Raw genomic sequence first — 12,679 nt, 5'->3', positions numbered from 1 at the left:
CAGGACTCAGCACAATCGCACTCAGCACGCTCCACCCAAGAATGGTTACAAAATGAGGTTCCTCACTCCATTTCCAGCGCACAATTACCACCAAAATCTCCGGATACAAATCCGTTGGACTATTGTGTCTGGAGAATTTTAGAAAGCAAGGTTGGCACCAAAAAATACATGGTTACAAAATGAGGTTCCTCGCTACAAATGGCCACCACAATCTCCGGATACCAATTCGTTGGACTATTTTGTCTGGAGTATTTTGGAAAGCAAGGTTGGCACTAAAAAAATACAAAGTGTCGATCACCTTAAGCAAGCGCTTCGCCGGGAATGGCCAAAATACTGCGGAGCAACATTCGGGCAGCATGTGACGGTTTCATTGGCCGTTTGAAGGCCATAATTCGTGCCAAAGGTGACCAATTTGAACAAATCTAATCTTATTCTAAAAATTAATGCTATTTCCGATATTTTTTGCTTTTATTAAATAAAATTTTAAAAAAATGTAAAAATTATGGCTCTTGGAATTGTTGCAGTTTTTTTTTTATCTCACCCGTATGTCTCACAAAACGCATAATAAGCATTAGATTCTCCACGAAATTGACACATCGCATTCGATCTCCATCATCTTTAAAGCAGATCTTGTTCTGATAGAAATATTGAGATGTGTCAAATTCGAATGGAGTCGGATATTAATATCGTTTTTCCAGAGCTTTATGTTTATTTAAAATTTTGACCATATGTGGGGGAGGTACCAGCAGGAGTGGACCTATACATTCCATCTGCACACTAGACCTTGGGTTAATAAAAATATTGTGATGTTCTTAATTTGAATACAATCGGAAACTTACATCACATTTTTTAAGAGTCATAATTAAAAAAATTTTGATCCTTTGTCTGGTTGGCACTTGATGGAGTGGACCGATATTGTCCATTTTCGCACCTGACCCAGCATTGATGCAAATATTAGGATTTGCAAAGTTGGAGAAAAAATCGCATTATCCATTCTCTTTCTGTCCAGTACTTTTTTTCAAAATATTGACCAGTTTTGTGGGAGGTACCAGAAGGAGTGGAAAAATATTGCCCATCTTCGAACTCGATCAAGTATTATCACGATGGACTAAGTTTGAACCAAGTCGGATACTCCTTTCGAGTGTTATCGTGCGCACCAGACAGACTGGCAGACGGACGAACATCGATCGGTCGACTCCAAATGCCCTAAAACGGATTTGATTCGAAGAGATTTAACGTCTAAAACCGTAATTTCGATTAACTACTTTTTGGCCATATTAAATGATATATGGCTGGGGGTATAAAAAAGTATCTGGTTTCAAACGTGTCCCACTTTAATCTGCGCCAGTGAGACCATTTGAAGAACGCAGTTAAATTGTAACAAACAATAAAATGGGTGGAACAGGGAACCCACATAAACAATTTTCTACTACAGACGTTTTTGTCTATCGGGAATACCAAATTCAAAAGAGCGTGGGAAAATGTGGCAAGGATCATGAAAACACAGAATATCGATGGGAAACCCTGGACGAATATATACAGTATTTTGACACCTATTGTGAAACCCATTAAGAATTACGAATACCAAAGTTGAAATAAATCCGATAGGAAATGTGGCCATAAATCCTAAAATTATCGAATGTCTGCAAGTATCGTTATATGTGAGCTATAGGAAAATGTGGACCTGTACAGATAATGATATCTCGCAAGCCCATTTCAAACTATAAATACCAACTTTTAGCAAAACCTTTATGAAATATGGCTTAATTCATCAAAATACCGAATACGGAAAGGTATCTTAAATTACACTTTGCAATGATACCTTTAAAATCTCCGATTTTAATCCCGACACACCCTAATACCTGCATGTACTTTAATGGTTTGAAATAAATCAACTACAAACAATACTAGTCCAGGGATTCACATGCGATTTGTTTCGGGACAAGTGTAAACTAAAGGAATTTTTTTTCACATGTTTTAGCATGCCACCCGTACGGGTAGTCCCGCATCCTTCTGAAGTAACAAAATAAATTTGTAATCAAATTTGCTTTGCTATGCAGATTCTAGGATGAATTGGTTCTTTCAGTTTTTTTCTGGATCTGATTCTGTATTTCTTTATGTATCATGTTTTACCAATGTTTCGTCCAAAGTAAGCAACACTTGGTTTCCTATGCAAATATATGTACATTATGGACCAGTGTGAATGGACAATGAGTTGAGTGTTTGACTATTTTTATAGAAATAAAAATTCGGAGGTGTGGTATGATCAGAATGGGAAAAAATACACAATTGATGAATAAAAATATATTCATAAAACAGTAGAGATTATAAAATATGGAGATTATTAAACATTTAAGGGTAAGATCTTTGTATCCCGCCAATTACTTCGAGCAGCGATCAATTACTTCAAGAGTGAATTTTGAATATAATTTGTAATGTTCGATTGAAATTATTTCGCATTGAATTATAAAGTCCAGTTTTTTTTTTAATTTTTCCTTTTCCTCACATGCAACCCTCTATCCTGTCATTATGCGATTTCTCTACCGATTTGTGAAACATATACAAAACAATAAGACAAGTTACTCTTCCACACATGCACACGCACATATACCAACTTATCCACATATCCATGTTCGGAATCCTTTTTTCCTCTCTTTCATTCTCTTACCAAGTTTCTTGCTATTTTTGTAATTAAATATTTCAGCATAGGATTAGAAAAGAATAAACAAATAAAGCACTTTCAAAATTAAACTAAATAAATTGGACATTGTGGTAGAGCAGTGTAAATGGCATCGGAGAAATTCCTTAAATTACATAATACCATCTGAATAAATTTATGTAGTTTTTTTTGGAGTAGAAAACGAAAAACAAGAAGAAGAGCTGTAATTGGTTTCCATAAATAAACTGAGTAGTAGAATTTAAATAAAATATTTAAAGCAGTGAATGTAAAAAGAAACAAACATTATTTTTATGTAAATCTTTAACTCAGCGTAGAGAGGGATCAGGACAGTAGATTTATGAAATGGTAGTAAAGAAAAATTTAAAATTTATGCATCAAAGATACAAGCCATCTGAAAAATAATTTCTGTATTTGATTTTGACTGAGAACAAATAAATTAATGACAAAACAAGTAAAAAAGCTCGGGCCGGGCCGAACTTTGAATACCCTCCACCATTTGGTACAAATTTAAAAATTTTCAAAACAATAAAATCCGTTAAAAATTCTGTCAAAATCTTAAAATACCGAATGTAGCCATATAGACAATTTTCTGGCATAGGTTTTAGTATTCATTACGAACTTCAAATACCAAATTTGAAACAATTCCGGTAAATAATTTCCCTAAAATCATCAAAATACCAAATATCGGGAGATAACGTTATACGGCGGCTATACGAAGACGTGGACCTACATGGCCCATTTTCAATACCAAAAGTCCTGCAGACATAATACACATTTGAGACAATTTTTATCAACTTATTTCAATTCGTTCGGAATCTGGAGTGATTTCCACAGACAACGGATAGACGGACGGACATTTCTAAATCGACATAGAATTTTATGCTGATCCAGAATATATGTACTTTGTGGGGTTTAAAATGTATATTTCGAGGTGTTACAAACTTCCATACTATGGTGGAGGGTATAATAATAAAAAAAGATAATTCGTACCAATTCGATAATTCGTGACATTTCAATTGTGATTCGAAAATTTCATTTGTAATTCGCTACTTTCCATTTAAAATTCAAATAATATTCTTTGTAATTAAACTTTTTCATTTGTAATTGGAACTATTTTAAGTAATAAATTTAACGAAACTAGAGGGTGAGATAAAAAAACTGCAACCAAATTCAAACTGCTGTCATTTCTAAGCCACTCGTCCGACAGCTATTAAAATTATACCAGTGATAGCTCATCATATTGTTTACAAGCGTACCAAAGCATTTTGGTGAGAATTTTCCAAAAAAAAAGTTATTCGTGATGGAATTCAAGCGTGATAGTGTGATTTCTTTACACCTGGCTGGAAAACCACAATTGGCTATCGTTGGAGCACTCCAGCACTTAAATGTGAATAAATCCTTTGTGTCTCGTACCATCGCCCGTTACCGTGATACTCGTAGCGTAGCCCAACTACAAGGAAGTGGACGGAAGAAAACAGCAACATCAGCAGAAATGGTTCGAAAAGTATAGAAGCAACTTGATCGAAACCCGCGTTGCACTGGTCGAAAAATGCCTCGTGAGCTCAGCATATCGAAATATTCCATTCGGCAAATATTGAAAAATGAGCTCGGGGTAAAGTCATTGAAACTCCAAAAAGTTCAAAAACTTACACCGCAACAAAAAGAAAATTGATTCAAGAGAGCTAAAAAGTTGTTTCGCTTGGCCGAAAGTGGTGAACTGCATCATTTGGTTTTCTCCGATTAGAAAACATTCGTTGTGCAGCAGTCTGCAAACAAACAAAATGATCGTGTTTACTTCCCAAAGAGGTCAGCTAAAAATGCGCACCTTCGGTTGGCCGCCAGAACTCAAGCGCCGGCCATGGTGATGGTATGGACCGCCATAACAGCCGATGGTCGCTCTCCGCTCGCGAAAATATTCTGGAGGGTGTATTAAAGCCTTGGGTACGCAAACATTTTGGCCGCAGACCTTAGATATTCCAATAGCACTCAGCACCATCGCACTCAGCACGCGCCGCCCAAGAATGGTTACAAAATGAGGCTCCTCGCTTCAGTTCCAGCGCACAATGGCCACCAAAATCTTCGGATACCAATCCGTTGGACTACTGTCTAGAGAATTTTGGAAAGCGAGATTGGCACTAAATAAAACCAAATTGTCGATCACCACAAGCAAGAGCTTCGCCGGGAATGGGCCAAAATACCGCAAAGCAACATTCGGGCAGCATGTGACGGTTTCATTGGCCGTTTGAAGACCATAATTTATGCCAAAGTTGACCATTTCCAACAAATCTAAACTTATTATTCTAAAATTTGATGCTATTCCGACATTTTTTGGTTTCATTCAATAAAATTAAAAAAAAAAAGTAAATAAAAACTATGGCGTTGGACTTTGTTGCAGTTTTTTTTATCTCACTCTGTATGTATTTATGTACGTTCATTTTCGTCAATGTGGTTTTTCTCGGTCCATGACCTATTTTAAGACCTTTATTTTTAGATTATTATACACTCGGCCATAGCCATATGAGAGGATATATATCATTTGATACGGCCCAAACGTGCCTTATAAAAAAAACGATTTTATATCCTAGGTCTCTTTTGATCAAATCCGTTTCAAGACATTTGGAGTCGATCTAGCGATGTCCGATTTAGAGTCGATCTAGCGATAACAATGACCCTCGAGGGGAATATCCGATTTCATCCACACTTGGTACATCGTAATATTATTGTCAAACTTAGATCGAGTACCAGTCCACACCTTCTGGTACCTCCCCAACAAAATGTTAAAATTTTCAAAGAAAATAATTTACTGCTCAGAAAGGAAAAGAATAACCCATTTCGCTCCAACTTTGCAAATCCTAATATTTGCATCAATGCTATGTCAGGTGGAATAATGGACAATATCGGTCCTCTCCATCAAGTACCTCCCCCACAAGGGGTCAACATTTTGAATAATAATAATTGTTATAAAATGTGATGTAAGAGTCCAATTGTCTTCAAATTACACATATCACAATATTTGTATTAATCCAAGGTCTGGTGAGAAGATGGAATATAAAGGTCCACTCCTTCTGGTACCTCCCCTGTTAATATGGGGTATATTGGTCCACCCTTTTTGGTACATCCCCCATAAAGGGTCAACATTGTGAATACCCATGAACTCATAAACCGCGAAATTAATGTCCCATTCCATTCAGACAACAATAGGTATATGATGTAGTATGGAAATGGAATACTTCGGTGGACTAGACTGGACTTCGGGAGCTGGTACCTCATGCACATTTTAACCTTTTTTAACAGTTATCACATATATTAAGTAAAAGAAGTAACGAATATAGTCCAAACCTGTGCACTTCGCAATATTTATATAATATATAATTAGGTCCGATACGAAATCGACAATACTGACCCATTCCTTCGGAACTTACGCCATAGAGGGTCAATAATTTGAATAATCATAACAGAAGTCAATATATTTTTAAATAATCGAACATTGGCTGAGAGCATACATCTGTCGGCCAAACCGTCTGAGATATTTTAACTTGTTTTTTCTAATACTTAAGTATTGGTTTGGAAGAATCGTATTATGAAAACTAATAAAAATCTTATTCAACACAAAAATCATCCTAACCTCACGTTGACACCATAAAACTACTGCACATTATTTAAGACATAAAATCAATCATCCATATCACGCCATAAATTCAAAAGCATTCACTCACACACATACCAAAAAATAGATGAGTAATGTGTGTTCACACACACACACACACACAAATGACGAAAACAATAAACAAAAGATATTCAGAGATAGATTTCAATATTTTATTTTCGAATGTGTGAAAATTAGATCGGAAATTAAATTCCTTATTTAAACCGCATCAACTTTGGTATTAAAAAGTTTTTAAAATACAATTGGTTTTATGTGTGTTGGCGCACACCCACAAGCAAATCAGATATGTGTGCTGGCACACACACAAACACATATGCATACACACATTATCATCAATTTGCTATCTATAAAACCCCTATGCTTTCTATGTAATAATAGCCATCACTGTGAAAAAAAAAAACAACAAAGGCAATAGCAAAAAACTCCAACTACAACTATCGTTATTACAAATCATTGCAAAATGTTTTGCATTTTTATTACATTTTTATGGTCATAAATAACATGTGTTAGTTTCAGCAGCAGCAACAACAACAAAAAGTTACAAAACATACAACATCTCAAATCTGTGCAAAATATATGGGATTGGCGGCATGGGGGGTTGGTATGCGAATTTGTTGAGGAGCAATCATACATTCTTCGATTCGGGAACAAAACTTTAGTATGTATATAAAAAAATAATAAAATAAAAAAAAAATAAATCTAACCAGCTTTTAATCCAAAGAGCAGTGGTTTTTAAAATTAAATTTTAAATTTGAAAGGTGTACGTAGTGTTAGGCAAGGATTTGAACTATGCGGTTAAATTAGGTATGATGTCCTAAAATATGAAAACAGGAGATTTTTAAGTTATCACCTAAAACTACAATAGTTGAGAACAAAGATCGGAAGGTTTAGGAAGTAGAAAGAAGCCATTATTGAAGTCAAAAAATTCAAAAACTTATATGAAATAAATTTTGAATATGAACAATACAAAGTGAGATAAAACAAAAATACAGTGTGAGATAAAAAAACCATAATTTTCACATTTTTTTTTTTAAATTTTATTGAATGAAAGTTAGAAATGTCGGAAATAGCATCAAATTTTAGAATAAGTTTAGATTTGTTCGAATTGGTCACCTTTGACACGAATTATGGCCTTCAAACGGCCAATAAAACCGTCACACGCTGCCTGAATGTTGCTCTGCGGTATTTTGGCCCATTCCCGGCGAAGCGCTTGCTTGAGGTGATCGACACTTTGACATTTTTAAGTGCCAACCTTGCTTTTTAAAATACTCCAGCCACAATAGTCCAACGGATTAGTATCCGGAGATTTTTGTGGCCATTGTGCGCTGGAAATGAAGCGAGGAACCACATTTTGTAACCGTTCCTAGGTATCGCGTGCTAAGTGCAATGGTGCTGAGTCCTGTTGGAATGTCCAAGGTCTACGGCCAAAATGTTTGTGTGCCAAATGCTTTAATACACCCTCCGGAATATTTTCGCCATAATATCGGCATTTATTCTGATGCCACGGTCGATTAATACGAGTGGAGAGCGACCATCGGCTGTTACGTCGGCCCACACCATCACCATGACCGGCGCTTGAGTTCTGGTGACCAACCGAAGATGCACATTTTCAGCTGACCAAGTAAACACGATCATTTGTTTGTTAACAAACTGCTGGACAACGAATGTTTTCTCATAGGAGAAAACCAAATTCGGCAATCACCACTTTCGGCCAAGGGAAGCAACACTTTAGCTTTTTTGAGTCTATTTTCTTTCTGTTGCGGTGTAAGTTCTTGCACTTGAATTTCAATGGCTTTCTCCTAAGCGCATTTTTCAATATTTTCCGAATGGAGTATTGCGATATGTTAAGCTCGCGAGCCATTTTTCGACCACTGCGACGCGGGTTTTGATCAAGTCGCTTTTTTTTACTTTTCGAACCATTTCTGGTGATGTTGCTGTTTCCTTCCGTCCACTTCCTTGACGTCGGGCTACGCTACCAGTATCACGTTAACGAGCGATGGTACGAGACACAAAAGATTTACTCACATTTAAGTGCTGGAGTGCTCTAACGACAGTCACTTGTTGTTTTTCAGCCAAATATAAAGAAATCACACTATCTCGCTTGAATTCCATCATGAATAACTTTTTTTCTGAAAAATTCTCACCAAAATGCATTTGTACGCTTGTAAACAATATAATGAGCTGTCACTGGAATAACAGCTGTCGGATGAGTGGCTTAGAAATGACACCAGTCTGAAGTTGGTTGCTGTTTTTTCATCTCACCCTGTAGATGAAGTGGAATACTTAGGTCTACTGGATTTGGTACATAGCGCACATTTGAACATTTTCCAGAAATTATCACATATTTTATATAAATCCGGCACCTTGTAATATTAGAATCTCTCTATAAAGGGTCAGATATTGGCTGGGGGTATACATCTGTTGGCAAAACCGACCGCTACTTTTTTTTTTGAATTATATTATCATTACCTAAAGTTCGATATAGCGTACACAAATACAGCTTTCAACTTTCCTTTTCCGTCTTGTAGGTCCGTAATATTAAAATAACCCGGGACCAGATCTTAGAATATGCCAATTAAAAACTATGTAGAAATTGGTAATTTTCATCCAATTGTTATATTTTCCAATAACAAATATTCACGATTTTGTATAATTCATTTTAATGTTCAACATACAAACAATAAACTTTTCAATTGTGAATGTTAAAATTGTTAAACTAGGAAATTTCGTACGCCCGCCATATTTCGGTAATGTTTATATAAATACATGAGTTTCACTTGTGTGTTGAAAATGTCGACCGATTGGGTAAAATGTTAGGTTGCGTTGTTAAAAAAAATAATAATAATAGTGTGCATGAATTCTGTACATTTCATTTAAACTTTTCTGACTTCTATACTTTCCTGATTAAAACATCCTCCATTTTATAAGAAAAATTCCAAAATATATGCATACCCTTTATTCATTTTCCAAAGCATTGTTTAAAATGATGGGTGGATTGGCACGCATAACGGTGCTGCTCTGTTAACATTGTAAAGCTACAGGAAATTGTAAGATATATTTTTAATGGTAAGATAATATGAGTATCATGTGATGTGTTAATGCACATATAATGACATGGTTCGAAAACTAACTTTGCTGTGAAAAAGATGTCCTAATAGAACTTGAGTCGAACTTAAAGTGTTTCTGGTGTTTAATTTGCATAAGCTTAACCGCAATAAGTTCGAAATAAATACTACTTTCAAAAGAACGACCTTTGTAAGCCATCATCCACACCAAATATGCCTGATGAGCTGCTTAACCAACGACAAAAGGCGTCTGATAGTGGTGAATGTGTGATTATGTCTATATGGGTTTCCCTTTCACTGCAAATTTTAGATCATTAAGCTCGTCTCGAAAGAAAAATGAACACATAAAAAAAAAACAAGTAAGCAAAGGCCGGCCATGTGATGCCCTACAACACTACAATATGTTAGAAGCCACCTTATGTCCAAATCCATTTGGAAGATTTCGCTTTCGAAATTATGTCATGAAGCACTGCCCAGATATTACCCTTAGCATTTTGACAATGGACATTTGCTCAATATTAACGCAATGGTCATCCTAAATGCTAGACTTCTTCCCTATCCTTCACTATCCTGTCAAGCAAAAGTACGCGTCTATTCGTTACAATTGTGTAATCAGGAAATTTTTTCTGTTTTTGGTTTATTTGAACCCCTAGATACTTTGCGATCATCTCTAAATGCAGGAGGCTTCTCTGTATCTCCAAGTTTAGATTCATATATATGATTTGATTGTCTTCGATATTTGGCTATATTCGTCAACGAAATGAGCATAAAAGGCCAAAAGTTCGCCTTTTGTGTATTTTGGATTTCGCCTGTTAGTTATTTTCAGCGTTTTGGTAGAATGGAAATGTTGGAATTTTTTTACACGAAATGAGTGGTCCATTCTACCCGCTGTCCTAAACTCTAACTTCATGCGAGATTTCGTATCCTTTGATTTCTATTTGAGACCTTTATAACGGCTGCAAAATCAGGAAAATTTTTAGTTTTAACCCCTAAATATGATGCGGACATCTTTAAAAGCAATAGGCCTGGCCCTTCTGAACGAAAACTACCCTTGTGAAAATTTTCGTGAAGATCGGGCGATAATTTCAATCCATATATAATAACCTCAACCTGTGTTGTAAGGTGAAAAAATATTACAAAATATACACTTCAATATTATAAGTCAAATTAAAAAAATTGGATGCGATAAAAAAATATGAAAAAAACAAAACAAGAAACGTCACAAAATACTACAAAATCTATATTTGGCATATTTTTATGCGATTTTTTTAGATTTTATACTTTTTATGCCAAGAGGGCATTCTGAATTGATAAAATTTGCCAAAATCGATGAGATATAAGCATTCTAGATAAAATCCCCTTCCTTTTTATATAGACATTGTATATATTTCGCTATATATATCCGATATATTTACTTTCGGCATCTATGTAACGGTCAGAATTGATATGTTCGTCTATTTGTGATTTCGCCGTAATTAAAAATGTTACTTTTATTTAACACAAATGTTATGGTCTATCATGCTAGCTTTCGCTACGATTGGTCTATAATTGCGACCTGTAGAGCAACTCAGGAAAATTGTCAGTTTTTGGTCCATTTCAACCCCTAAATATTATGCGATCACTTTCAGAAGCAATAGACTTCTATTCTGACAATAACCCCACCTCCATTTTCAATTTCGTGAGGAGTGGTCCATAATTTTGACCTGCAGCGTGATTACGAATTAACATGGACAGACGGACGGACGGACTAGGTCGACTCAGCTGGGCGATATAGGAAGATCCATATATACTTTCCTATGTGGGAAACCAATATTTCGTGGTGTTACATAATTTTTTGGCCCAATCAAACTTATAATACCCCCAACACATAGTGTTGTAGGGTATAAAAATATGTTTTCAAAGTAGATTATCATGTATATTAAAAAAAAGTTTTATTAGAGAATGTTTCACCATTGGACAATGGTATATCATTCTTAACATCAGTGTCAACGTAAAGTTGCGTTTGCCACTTGGGCGTATACTCAACATTTGAAATTGCCACAGCAGCACTCATACGCAGTATTTAACACATGCATGATATTTCACTTTATTATGGCTAAGTTGTTGACAACCCCATTCACATTTCCCCCTTTCCCATCTCACAAGCAAAACCTTAATTAACATCATAATATAATTTCCTCCCTTTCGCAAACTAACTAATTAATATTACTTATCATTATTTAAGTTCGCACATAATATGTAAACGTAGAAAATCGTATAGTTGTCTAATTTATAACTCAATTAGGAGCAGTAACAACATTTATTTTCAGCTTACTGTTGGGCTTGCATGTCTCGTCGACATTAGCAGCAAATATTTTCTTGGACATTCTTGGGTTTCATTATCATGGATTGATTTGACACGTCCTAGAGACAAGAGAATATAAATAAAAACCCCCACACCCATAAGAGAGAATTTTGCAATGCCAAAAGTATCATCATTTTAACAGATTATCGGCAGGTAAACCCATTAAACATAGTTGTTGATTAAGCATAAACGAAAATAAGACACGCAATTCAATCATTAATTTTAAGATGTTGAGGGAAATAAATAATTAAGGAGATGTTTAGGTAATGTATTCTGGTTTCGTCAAATAAAGTGATTTGGTGAAAACATATAAAAAAGTAGTTTTTTTTTAATTTATGGGGAAAGCTATTTTGAGGGAGCGGGAAGGTTGTTTGTTTTTCCCCGAATTTATTGTGATCTAATTCGGGGAAAAATAATATCTCGAAGTTTAAATAAATGGGTTTTACTAGATTTTGTAATCTTCAAAGATATAGTTGAAAATTTTGAATAAAAATAAAAAAAAGTAAAATAGTTTCAGTCACTTTTGCCGACAGATGTATACCCTCAGCCTTGAGATATGAACGTGGAAGATTTGGACTATATCGACTACTTCTTGTAATTTATATGAGATATGTGCACATTTTCGGAAAATGGAAATATGCGTCAGGTAACAGATATAGCGGACCGAAGTATTTCATTTTCATACTTCATCTAACAGATAAAATAAATTGGCAAAATTTGACGGAAATCGGACATTCGTATCAAATTTTAATCGAATTCGTAAATTCCGACAAATTACATATTCATATCAGAATACTGGTTAAGAGAAATATTTAGATATAGCAAGTTGTAAAGAATCGCCGACTTGTTTCGCAAGTTATGACAGTTATAAGTTGGCAGATGTATATCATCTTCAAAACAGATCTTGTGCTAGAAATAACGTC

The sequence above is a fragment of the Musca domestica genome, unplaced genomic scaffold (genome assembly GCF_030504385.1).
Source record: "Musca domestica strain aabys unplaced genomic scaffold, Musca_domestica.polishedcontigs.V.1.1 1, whole genome shotgun sequence".
Lineage (NCBI taxonomy): Eukaryota > Metazoa > Arthropoda > Insecta > Diptera > Muscidae > Musca > Musca domestica.
Note: the sequence above shows the minus strand (reverse complement) of the source record.